The 12,617-nt window shown below is 39.4% G+C and overlaps 1 long non-coding RNA gene across 1 annotated transcript; it reads left to right on the top strand.

The window, feature by feature from the left end:
- The first annotated feature begins 11,527 nt into the window (after positions 1-11,527).
- On the top strand, positions 11,528-12,265 carry LOC127534391 (uncharacterized). The gene is made up of 3 exons (XR_007942503.1): positions 11,528-11,841; positions 12,066-12,131; positions 12,211-12,265. It is a non-coding gene; the product is annotated as an uncharacterized LOC127534391 (long non-coding RNA).
- Positions 12,266-12,617: the final 352 nt, after the last annotated feature.

Here is a 12,617-nt window from a genome sequence, read left to right on the forward strand (position 1 = left end):
ATTGGAGGCCACTTCAGAACAGTTCAGTGTGTTGTTCTTCAGTGTGTAACTGTGTGTAACAATTCATCTCTTCATCTAGCTGCGTCGCAATGTTAGCCTTGCCTAGCATCGTTAGCTTAACGGTGTTCTCCATATGTGCCCTCCTACTCTCGAGTTTCTTTATTTTCTCGGATAAATGTTTCATATCTCTTACTCCTGAAACAGTCCATGTCATGTCTGTCCCGTTATAGAGCAAACGCAGGAAGCAATATAAAGCATTTGCATGACTGCATCCAGCTAGCCAAGCCTTCCTCTTGTACCAATTATGAGAGAAGCCTCTTGTATAAAATTTACCTTTCTCGCTGGTTTGTTGATTCATTTTGATATTAGGTTGATCAGGGCCTCACTGTTTTATTTTGAGTTTTTCCACCAATGTTCTTCTTTCAAATGGATTCAGGAGAAGAGATCGTACACTTTCACCGTCCGTGACGCCCATCATTGTCACTGTCACAGTTATCCACCGCACTCACGCATGCTCACTTGGCTTGGGGTGATATCGATATCGCCCCTCTGGGCATCAGATTCGACGACGCTGATTGGATACATTTCTGTTGCTATGTCGAATCTCTTGTCAGTCATTGGCTGCTCTGCCGCAATGGAGGGGCAATTTCTCTAGCGCCCCAGTAGCTCAGCAGAGATGAGCAGGAAACTATTTTCCCCAAAAATTCTAATTAATATTTTGTACATGACATGTAATTGAGAATTTAAACACGCATGGTGCTAAAAAAAATAACTGATTATTTTGTATTTTAAAAAAATCTTTATTTTAAAAATGAACAATCAAAAACACCACGGGGCGGTGCCCGAGCGCCCTCTATTGGCCGGCCGCCACTGGAGCTTAATGTTACTTTCTCTGTTGATTGGTGGCAGAGGGCCCTGTAAAAAGTCAACACTACCTCTCCATGCACTTGTCTGACATTGATACAGTTTAAGGTTTTACACAGGACACATTTTTCAAAGTTAGACTTAGCAAACTATTTAACACTGGTGATATGCGTGACAGGTGCTCCCTCTCATCTGCTATTCATGTCCAAGTTCTTCTCCTGTCCATAGTTGGGTCCGTTCTGGTCCTCTTTTTATGATACATTTATCTAGACAACTCAATAGACCTGTGGTCTCCAACCCTTTTATTCCTGTTTTTGGTGTACCTGAGGACTTTGTTTTTCTGTCAGGGAGAGAAATATTAGTGCTTTTCCTCTCTTGTCGCGCACAGATGAATCTTACTTCATTGGGAAGATCAAAAACCTTCATTTTCTAATTCTTGGTTAAAAGATCTAATGTCCTTCATTCATTTAGAGAAAATTAAGTTCAGTATTAGTGGCTGTTCAGAAATTTTTCATAAGTCTTTGGGGCCCTTTTCTGTCCTTAGTCAATACTATGTCATCTTTGGAAGACTAACATTATATATTTGACAGTTTCATGGAGCAGGATGTTAATTGGCCATACAGACCAAATTGGAACACACTGTAATCTTTTTTGATACCTAGGTTTACAGATCATTAGAATAATTTATTCATTATAACTTATTGTGTTTTCATTTTTCTTTTCATTTTTGTTTACTTATTTGCCTGATATGTTTCTGTTAGGATTTGTTATGTTTTGCTTCTATTGTTAATGCTGGTGTTTTTGTTATCTATAATTTTCTTCATCGATACACACACACGTGTGTGTGTGTGTGTGTGTATGTGTGTGTGTGTGTGTGTGTGTGTGTGTGTGTGTGTGTGTGTGTGTACTTGTTTATTTTTAGCGGTGGGGACCCGGTGGGGACTTCAATCTGACTTGTTCTATATAGCTGTGGACTCGTCTCATGGTGGGGACCTAAAATGAGGTCCCCATGGGTGGCGACAGCGTTTTCTTGGCCATGTTGTTGTTACTAAAAAATTTAAAAGTGCAAAAACGTTTCTTTAGGGTAAGACATTGTTTTGGTGAAGGTTAAGGTTAGGGTTAGGGGTTAGATATGAATGGGAGTCAATGGTATGTCCCCACCGGTATAGATAAACAAACGTGTGTGTGAGTGTGTGTGTGTGTGTGTGTGTGTGTGTGTGTGTGTGTGTGTGTACATGTTTATCTATACCGGTGGGGACTTGGTGGGGACTTTGACCTGACTCCACGCTCTCTCGGTGGGGACTCGTGTCACGGTGGGGACCAAAAATGAGGTCCCCACGGGGGGAAACAGTGTTTTCTTGGCCATGTTGTTGTTACTGAAAAAAGTAAAAGTGCAAAAAAGTTTCTTTAGGGTTAGGCATTGTTTTGGTGTTGGTTAAGGTTAGGGTTAGGATATGGGTTAGGTATGAATGGGGGCTGGGGCGGGCGGGGTTGGGTTTGGGTGGGTCCTCTTGCCCCGGGCTGCCTGGGTCGGTTTTGGCGTGCTGGGGGTGTCGGTAGCTGCACCCTCTTGTCTTCGGGGTCCGTGTGGTTCTCGGTGGCCCCGGTTGCTCTCTGGGGGCGCTGCCCCGTGGGTCCTCGGCCTGTGGGGGGGGGGGGGTGCCCTGTCGGTTCGGCACTGCATTGCTGTGATGGCTGTTCTGGGCTTCTGGGTCTTTCACACTTGCATGTGCATGTTTGCTCAGGTCCCACCAGCTCCTGTCGAGTTCCGCTGTTGAGCAGTGATGGGACCAGCCGGAATGTGCTGAGACTCTCTCCAGAGCCTAATCTCACACTAAACCCTCTCTCCTTTTCTCTAGTATCTTCCTCTAGTATCTTCTGGCCTATTCCACTCTATACTAACATGACACCCACAACTATGGTGTTCAGTACTGTCTGGCTAATTATTCATTTATTTATTTATTGTTTGTTTGGTTTTCTGTTCTCTTGTGTATGTGTTTGCTTGTTTGTCTTTTTGATGGGTAATTATTAGTTGGGAATAACACAACACCTGATATTCTTCAGATGTAATAGCCCTGCTTGCTAGTCCCTGTCCCTGTCCGTCCCCTCTCGTCCTGTCCACCCCTTTGTTTCCCCTCACATCACCACTGAGGTGTAGCACTGCCCTCCCTGGTTCTTAAACAGGGAAATGTAATAAAGAGTGTCAGCTTAGCTTTCAGGGAGGGCTGGTGATGGTCACAGGCATGCACTAAATAATAAGATATTTGGCTGCAAGACTAAAATATGCATTAATCTCATAAAGTGTTGACACCCCTTCCATGGAGTTAAACAATGAGAATAAATGCAGACAAAAAAAAGAAAAAAAAAAGGTATGAATGGGAGTCAATGGTAAGTCCCCACGGGGATATAAGAACCAGACATGTGTGTGTGTGTGTGTGTGTGTGTGTGTGTGTGTGTGTGTGTGTGTGTGTGTGTGTGTGTGTGTGTGTGGCGGGGGAGGGGGGGTTTGTTTGAGATGTTTTTGTATTGTAAAAAGATACATAATTGGGTTGTATGTAACCTGAGGAGAATGTACACTGACAGTCAAGACCATATTTTTCAACATATTTTTTATTTTGAAGCCCGAAACTGGATTTTCTTCATATGAATCATTTGTTTAGCATATTGGCAAACAGAGACAAAAATCTAAAGTTTCAAGAATGATTTCAAAATAAAGAATTTCACAAAAGAAAACAGCACCTGCCAAACACAAAGTCACAACAGTCAATACCAAGTATGGCCTCCATTTGCTTCGATGCAGGCAGCAATCCGTCGGCGCATGCTTTGGACCAGGCTTCTGATTGTACATTGGGAACAGCCCATACGCCTGGCTACATCACTGTAGCTCAAACCGGCCTCCACCATACCCAGTGCCCGGAGACGCTGTTCATGTGATAGACGCGGCATGATGCTGTTCACTGGACTAACAATGATGGCCTTTTTTGGGCCTTTATATAGGCCTTCAAAACCCATTCTCAAATTGTGCAGATACTCACTGAGTATTGCTTGGTGTGTATTTGGTTCACTTTTGCAAAGTGACCAACCCATGTGCAATGAATCATGACAAAATGACAACTCATCATTATCTCAACTACCAGGGCATTAGATCATCAGAAAATCCACAATGAATAATTACAACCCCCCTACAAGTAGAATTCTGCGTACATTTCTACCTCAAAGTTTCTATTGACTGTCAGTATATGTAATGCTGAAAACTCAATAAAATATATGGGAAAATATATTTGTGCTCAGTTAAAGCTGCACTAATTAAGATGTTAATATCAACAATGTATCAAGTGATAAATGTAATGTGGAAAGTGTCACTTGTAGTGAAGTGAGTGATGAGTTAATAGAGAAAAAAGCGGAGCTAATAAATGTAATCTTTAATCAGATGGAAGAAAAAAAAAACTTGACCTCAAATAAATGATGCCATCTGGAACACAGCCCAGAATTAATGCCCTTAGAATTTACACAAATGTGTAAAAGAGCATTTGTGAAAAGAACAAATGATCTAAGAAGCAGTTGCTTTAACACTACTTTTTTCTGATATAAAAACACTTCAGTACTGGTAGAATTAATAGATTTTGATAAATTCCCTGCTTTACATTTTTTACACCTCCATGTTGCAGAAGAGTATGATCAAAATTTTTATACTAAATGTGTAAATGTGTATTGAGGCTGTCTATATTTAGAATCTTCTTCATATGTAAGCTACAAGGTTTGTAGGCTGGCTTCATCCCAAATAAATCTGACAGAGGACAGTTCATCTAACAGCTTTAATAAACTTATAATCTTTGTTGTCACTGAAGATGTAACTGAAGATTAGCTTTGACTTCACAATCAACATGACACCAATGGTAATCTTTTGACGTCATAATAAGGACACTGGATTGTTTGTTTTCACTATGTTGAACAGTGCTGGACAGCGCATGTGCAATGTATGGTAGCGTTTCATAAAATTATTGCAAGAATACCAAATGTCCTTGTGTTTGACAACACAAGAAGAAGTAGAAGAAATATACTCCAACTTCAAAACACAAGTAAATAGTGAAAAGACATCAGTTTTATTCAACACATTTTGAGAATTCTGCAGGAGAGACACAGCTAGGAGTGGCAAGTCTCAACTCAACAGTGACACTTGAAAATATACTGGCTAAGGTTATGTATTCATCTACTGGCATGATTCCCATTTTACTAGAAATATTTACATGTTTATATACTTAAGTGTAGCAGTAAACAGTCAATAGCAGTAGTTACGGTGGCCGACAGGTGCAAACGCGCTGCAAACGGCAAAAGCGCTGCAAACGGCAAAAGCGTTGCAAACACAGAAATGATCCAAAACCAAAATCTCAGAAACACATGCAAGAAAAAAATGCTGCAAGAGAAGCATGCCGCAATCACAGAAACGATGCAGAAGCAAAGACTTACAAAATCACAAAACAGATGCAAACGAAAAATGCTGCAAATATATAAAAACACACACAAACTCCCAGAACAACCACAAGATAAAAACGTTGCAAATTCAATCCACAACGGAAGTGCACCAGACACAAAGAAGAAGAAGAAGAAGGAGAAGAAGAACAAGAAGAAAAAGAAGGTGTGCAATTTCTTTCAGTGTGAAAAGGTACGTTTTCCTTTATGTTTTATGTTTTCTTCTTGGTAGTGTCTACAGATACGGACCCGTACCCGTAGCCTGTGGCCTACGGATACGGCACTTTCCCTTAACATAAATATTAATGAGCCGTACATAAATATTAATGAGCCAGCTGATGAACGCGCTTCGTGATTGGCTGGTAATCCGACGGACATAAATATTAATGAGCCGGCGACGCTGATGAAGGCGCTTCCGTGATTCGAGGTGAATCTGCGGAATGAATGGCAGAACTAACAGCCAGCAAACTACAAGTATTTTTTTACCTTCAAAAGTACCGACAGACTATTACATATTAACAACCTAAACAAAACCCTGACGTATTTTCTACGTCTGTCAACACAGACACTGCACGTCAGTCACTTTAATGTTAGCGGACTCTGTTGAATGGCTAAGTTACATCACCACAAACAAATCTCACAATATCACAGTAAATCGAGTTTGTGGGTTTTTTTAATTCATGCCGAATTAAAGAGCTGCTCCTCACCATTCACGAATGTTTGTTTCATATTCGACATCCTTAATTTTATCTTGTAAATTAGCGTCCGAAATTAAATGGGAACATTTGCAATGGAGTTCGTCAGCCGCTTCCACCACTGAACGCGGTAAACTAATTAATAGGAACTGGACTTCAAACAATTTATACACGGCGTCTAAAAGCGTAAAAACTACTTTGTCTACGTAAAGTGTGAGAGGAGACGGTGTATTTTTAGTTAAATTATACAGTGTTCGCCGTCAAAGTCATTCATATAAACTGCCTGTAATGTGCAGCAAATAGTAGTTAACTGGCGCCAGCTCTTCAGCGACCTTAACACGTCCGTATCTCTAGTACAGATGCTACGGGTACGGGTCCGTACCTCTAGCATCAACCTTTCTTCTTCTTCTTCTTCTTCTTCTTCTTCTTCTTCTTCTTCTTCTTCTTCTTCTTCTTCTCCAGTAACTGATCATTTGGTAGAACTAATATCCCAGTTCAGCCCCAGCATCTGTCTCCCAACCTGTGGTAGATATACCGCAGCAGCTGTTAGCAGACAGGGACTGTGGTTTTCTTTCCTGTGCCCACAGGTAGAGGTTCAGCAACACTCCCTACATGCTGCTTATCTGTTGTTATCTGTTCTTATCTTGTTGTATGTCATCTATGTTTCTGGTTCTTGTAAAGTGCATTGCCTTTGTCTTTGAAATGTGCTGTATATAAGATCGTCTTCACTTGCCTTCATCTGTGCTTTCTCATCTTCTTAATGGTTAACAACATCATGTACATTTTTACACTATGGAGCCTGAGCTTAAAGATAATAAATACTTCACTAAATATTTGATGTGCTGATAATCACAATGTACTGTATAAAGCATGAACTGAGTTTTGTATTGTTGAAAAAGCTATTGTGAAATGCTGGAAGTAGAAATCGTTGAATGACACAACCTCACAATAACAGTGTAGTGAAAAGGCACAGAAACAAAATATAATGAAAAACAGGAAAACAGTAGAACTACATTTCCTGCTGGGTCATCCTCAGTGGAAAGATCGGATTGAGTACAGTCATCCAGACCAGGCCAGGCAGAGCCTATGTTAAGGCACAGCGCATCTACAGCATGTTCTCACAGTAGATTAAAGACCTATGGATTAGGATTATTCAGAGCTATATATACCTGTACACAATTCCACCCTAGACACTGGTAGGAAGAAGTGAGGTCAGGAAGTGAGGATTGTTGAAAAAAAAAAACAGTGACCTGGGTCAGAAGACAGGGAGGCCACACACTGCTGGAGGAGTTCAACTGCAAAATCAAACTATACATGAAACAGAACCTTGTTTTATTTTTCAATTCTTACATGCAACCAATAGCTTAAATTTGTGTGTTTTGTTTTTCAAATCCAGATTATTAGTTTGCTTAATGTGTATTGTAATTTTTAAAAAAAGGTGTGTTGGATTTTGAAGCGCTTGCTATGTCAGCAATCTTTTCAACAACAGGACAGTAAAAGAAGAGATCAATAATTATTTTCCAGAATTCAAAGAAAATTATTTCTGCTTAAGATTGTCAAAGACTAGACAGCTTTGTTCAAAGCCATCTGTTTATTGGTCACTGCCTGACCAATAAACAAGTTGCCACCTGGATTTAAGTCTGCAAATAGGTAAGAGCCTTCCACTGGAAAATTACTGCAGTGATGACTACGTTTCAGCTGGCAGCAACTAATTTAACCCGAGCTGATGATATGATATGATATGAGCTTCTCATTTCTTAAACAACCATGTCAGAAGACATATCCTATGGTCATGGAAAGGATGTTAATCTGCAGTGGCGTGCACAGACATTTTGAGGGGCAGGTGCTCAATGGGGGGGGGCACCTTGTACAGCGTGTAAAACCACTGGCTGACTTAATATAACAGTGTGAAATTTGAAAAAAATGTAAAAAATCATTTTCTGTAATGTCATTTATTTTAATATCTTAACAATAACACTCAAAGAGTCCATAAAACATTGTACCGTAACATTGTATAATGACATGTAGCTCCCTTTCTTTGTCTCTCTTGATCCTTTCCCTTCTGGGCATGCTGCGATCAGTAAATGAAAAGAGATCAACAATATCAAGACTGATTCCTGACATTAGGCTACAACAAGGCAGAAAGCTACTTTTTCTTTTTGTCATTTAGCAAATAAGTCACAGCAAGGGTTGCCTCTACCTAATGTAGGCTAATAATAAACCTACACAAACTAAATATTCAGTTATGGCATACTGATCATATGCTGTACCAATTCACCAAATAACATTGGTTGTGTGGTCATCGTCTTCACATTATGCCGATTAATTGATAATTAGCATCCCAATGAGCAATAGACGTCTATTAGACGTCTAGATTTTTTTAGACCTAAATTCAACCGTCTAGATGCCGTCTGTTTTTAGACGGAATTTAGACGTTGCAGTTTAATCAATTATTCTACAAATATTTATTTTAAAAAAACAACTGTAAGGTGCATAGCTAATCTCCAAATACTGAATTCATATAATTATGATAGCCGTTGAGCGATATACAGTATAGTATACATATAGCCGAGATTTAGACGTTTAAATCTCTACTGCATTTCGATGTCTAGATATAGACCGAATCTAGACAAATGAATTTAATCCATGATACAAAAGTTGTTAATTTAAAACAATAACTGCATGTTGCATAACTGATGTCCAAATACTGAAGTAAAATAATTCTGATAGCCGTCGAGCGATATACAGTGTAGTATAAATATAGCCGAGATTTAGACGTCTAAATCTCTACTGCATTTCAACGTTTAGACATAGAACGAATATAGACAACAGAATTTAATCCATCATATTTTTTTTAATTTGAAACAATGAATGCATGTTGCATAACTGATCTCAAAATACTGAACTAAATCAATTATGATAGCCGTTAAGCGATATCACTTATAGACCGAATTTCAACATCTTAATTTTATCCATCATTCCAACTTTATTTATTTAAAACAATACCTGCATGTTGCAGAACTGATCTCTTGATATTGGACTAAAATCATTTTATTAGCCATAATCGCTATAAAATACAGTTTATATGTAGACGTCTAATATTCCGCTTTTCAACACCGACACATTCAGATGTATTTATTTTAAATCTTCGGAAAATAAAACAAACAATAATCTAATCAGCTCACGTGCCGTGCCCAGCTGTGGAGGGAGCAGTATTGCTGTAGCACTGTTTACAACGTAGACTGACTGGTGACTGACCTTATTTGGTCAAAACGTATCAATCCCCCAAAAAACTTAGGTTAATATGAAAGCCTGGGCTCTGTTGAACACTCGACAACAAAGCTTGTCACTGAAATTCCATTAGATTATTAGATATGGGTTGTGTTTTAAGGGTCTCGGTAATGCTGACTGCCGCCATGTTGCCTTCTTTGTGGACAAAGATGCAGCCACCTTATTGGTGGAGCATGCTCACGTGACGCACCGTGCAACCACTTCCTGTCAAAATATTATTCCGCTCAGAGAGAAGTAGTCTGTGATAAAACTTATCGCGATAGCCGCTTTGCCACGATATCAACGACAAAAAAATTGGTAGCTCTGTAAGGCCCCTGCTTTGTATGCGTATGTAGATCACATGATCATAACATGAAAAAAGCTTCACTTTATGGACGTTCTGTAGTACAACATAAAATTTACAGCGATATGTTAAATCAGTTAAGTACCAATGAAATACTTTCAGGTGCTCGCTGGTAGATGTACACTATATAGCCAAAAGTATTCGCTCACCCATCCAAATACCGTATTTTCCGCACCATAAGGCGCAGTCTCAATTACGGGGTCTATTTCCGTACTTAAGCCATATATAAGGTCGCAACTTCCGACCATGCTTCCGACAGAGGAATCCTTTTGCACATGCACTCCGCTCTATGCAGTCACTCGTTTGGGGCACTGGAAAGTTTTCAGAGACGAAGGAAAAAGTGTCGAAGAAGTCAATTTGACCTCATTCAGCGGTTAGGAGGTGGGTGCTGAAGCAGACATAATTTTTAATTTTGCAATGTTTGGTCCTCTTACAATCATGCTTCAGTTTAGCATTTGCATGCATCGAGTGTCGGTTGCTAGCATGAGGGCTAGCGAGTTGCTAGTTTAGCCAGTGTGGGCCTAACAGCACTGACTGTTAAGTTGGCGTTCAGTAGTTTGTTTTTCTTTCAATGGTATTGTCGTGAAAGTAAGAAAGGGCCTGCTCTCTCTGCTGTGCTTGTGCTAGCCATTTGCCACTTCTCCATAGGCGAAGCCTTCCTCAGGATGGCGAAGCCATTTTTACCATGTTTAGCCACGGTGGCGAAGCTGACTCCAAATTTCCACATAATGCGAAAGCGCCGCGCCGCGCTCTTGAATCTTGAATCTCCTGGCACATGAAAATGTCAAATAAACTCCTGTTGCACTTTGAACAGCAGACTGAATCTTTAGCTTATGACAGTGGTCTGAAGACTTAACTCAAACTCCAACTGACGATGACTACAAATATCAAAAAATTATTAAAGAGGAGAATAAAGGACAGAGTTGAGCTTAATTTTGTGTATGTGTGAAGTTAAGCTGCTGTTTTTATGTAAACTGATGTCAGGGAATGTTTGACTTTGCATCCTATCATAAATGGAAGCCATTGTGTGTATAGCTTTGAGGTAAAGATTAATGAGCTGTTCATTCTTTATTCATGTTTTCTTCAGAGTCGTCTAGCTTTTTGTTTTTGTTTTTCCCTTTTCTTCAACTTTTCTCTACAAATGTTCATTATTTATGTTAGCATGTGCTGTCCTTGCTTTGTCCAAAATCCTGATGATTAAGAGGATCACCTACAGGCCAGATTTGTAAAGCAATTTTATTTTTGTAGGCCAAGAGGAAGCCAACTCTGCAGATTTGTTTGAACAACCGGAAACGTCAGTAGATCTTTCAAAATGTAAGGCTAAGGTATTTCTAAGTTTTTAAAAAAATTCAAAACATTGTTTGATCAATTTTGAACATTTCTTTTCTCCTGCTTTTATTAGCATGGCAGCCTTCACCCGACAGTTCATTGACTCAGATATCCTGTGAGTTTGTAATGTTGTCCTCTTTATTTGTATTCTTTTTTTGTCCAGTTAATATTTATAATTTAAATTAATTCAAACAATGTACATCTGTGATAATTATTTCTTCCCCAGGCGATTCACCATCCAGTCCAAAAACTATTTTGACCCCTCCTCTGCATTCCTCTACACCGGGTATAATTTATATGTCTATTATATTCAAATTATCCCCCCGGTTATTAGATAATTTAAATTTAATGCCTGTTTAATGGCCAAAAATAACATTGTTCTCCACTAAGTATTAAAACCTGTGTTGGTGAAACAATGATTAGCAGCAGGAGAGGACAAAATACCTAAATGCAATGCTGAATATAATATTTTTTTTATCTGTTTTTGATTACAGCTGTGCAAGGTCAGACATCATCTGCAGTCCCTGACAGGGGCCGTTATCAAAAAAAAATTTAGAAGTCAAGGTATGTTTGGTTAAGTACAGCAAATGCACGGGGACAATTGTGTCCAACTAGTGAAATTATTGTTTTGTCATAATCACGATTATCAAGGTCTAATTATCCCCCACCCCAAATAATGAATGTGTGTGTCAAGAAGATGTCAAGTTCACACATGCAGCCAGGACTGTTCAATTTTTGTATGTGTCTCTCTCCTAGCAGATGATAGAGCTCCGACCACCCCAGTAGTATCCATGAGGGCCTGTGATAGACGGGGCATTCCTGTGATGACCCGTGCCCGGACCCCACAGGGTAATTATTAATGTTTATTGCTGCGATTACAATGTTGGTTGCAAATACGATCATTAATTGCATTTGCTGCCTCCACCCCTGTGTACATTGTAATTTAATACATTGGAGTAGACATCATAAGTTGCAAATTTTAATATTCTGACCTTTTTTCTACTGAATATACTGCAAATGACAAATGGTGTGAGTGAAAAGATTGCATTTCAACACGCTTTCTCTTCGATTAGATAATCGAGGTCAGACCAGCCCAGTGGTCGCTGGGAGGGCCAATATGCAGGCTCGGTGCCCACAGGGTAAACTTTTATTCATTATAGCAGTGTTCACAGTGGTGAGTGTATAAACATGACATTTAATTCCCTCTTCTTTTTACAGCTGTCTCAAGTCGGCTAGCACAAGTAACCAGACAAGTTATTACCCACAGTTCAAGTGGTAAGTTTATAGTGCAAAGTTAAGTGAATTTGAGATGACATTGCACACATTTTTATTTTGATTTACATTTTAAGTTTTTTTCACCTCCAAACAGTGACCCATGGCATTTCAAGTGCCGCGACACCCAAAGAGACTTTTATTAGTAGACTTTTATTGAATTGAACAATGATGACATTGCTGTTGATCTAATTGCTGAGGCAATTATGATGTGCAATTAACTTTGTTATGACCCCAAAAGGTGATCGAACTCGTAGGGGAGCATCACAGCAAGGTAAAAATGTATTGTATAGTCAGTTTCAGAGTGATATAACTGTTGCTTTTTAAAGTAAGGTGAGTATGTTCCATTTCTC

The sequence above is a fragment of the Acanthochromis polyacanthus genome, chromosome 6 (assembly GCF_021347895.1).
Source record: "Acanthochromis polyacanthus isolate Apoly-LR-REF ecotype Palm Island chromosome 6, KAUST_Apoly_ChrSc, whole genome shotgun sequence".
In the NCBI taxonomy this organism is placed as follows: Eukaryota; Metazoa; Chordata; class Actinopteri; family Pomacentridae; genus Acanthochromis; species Acanthochromis polyacanthus.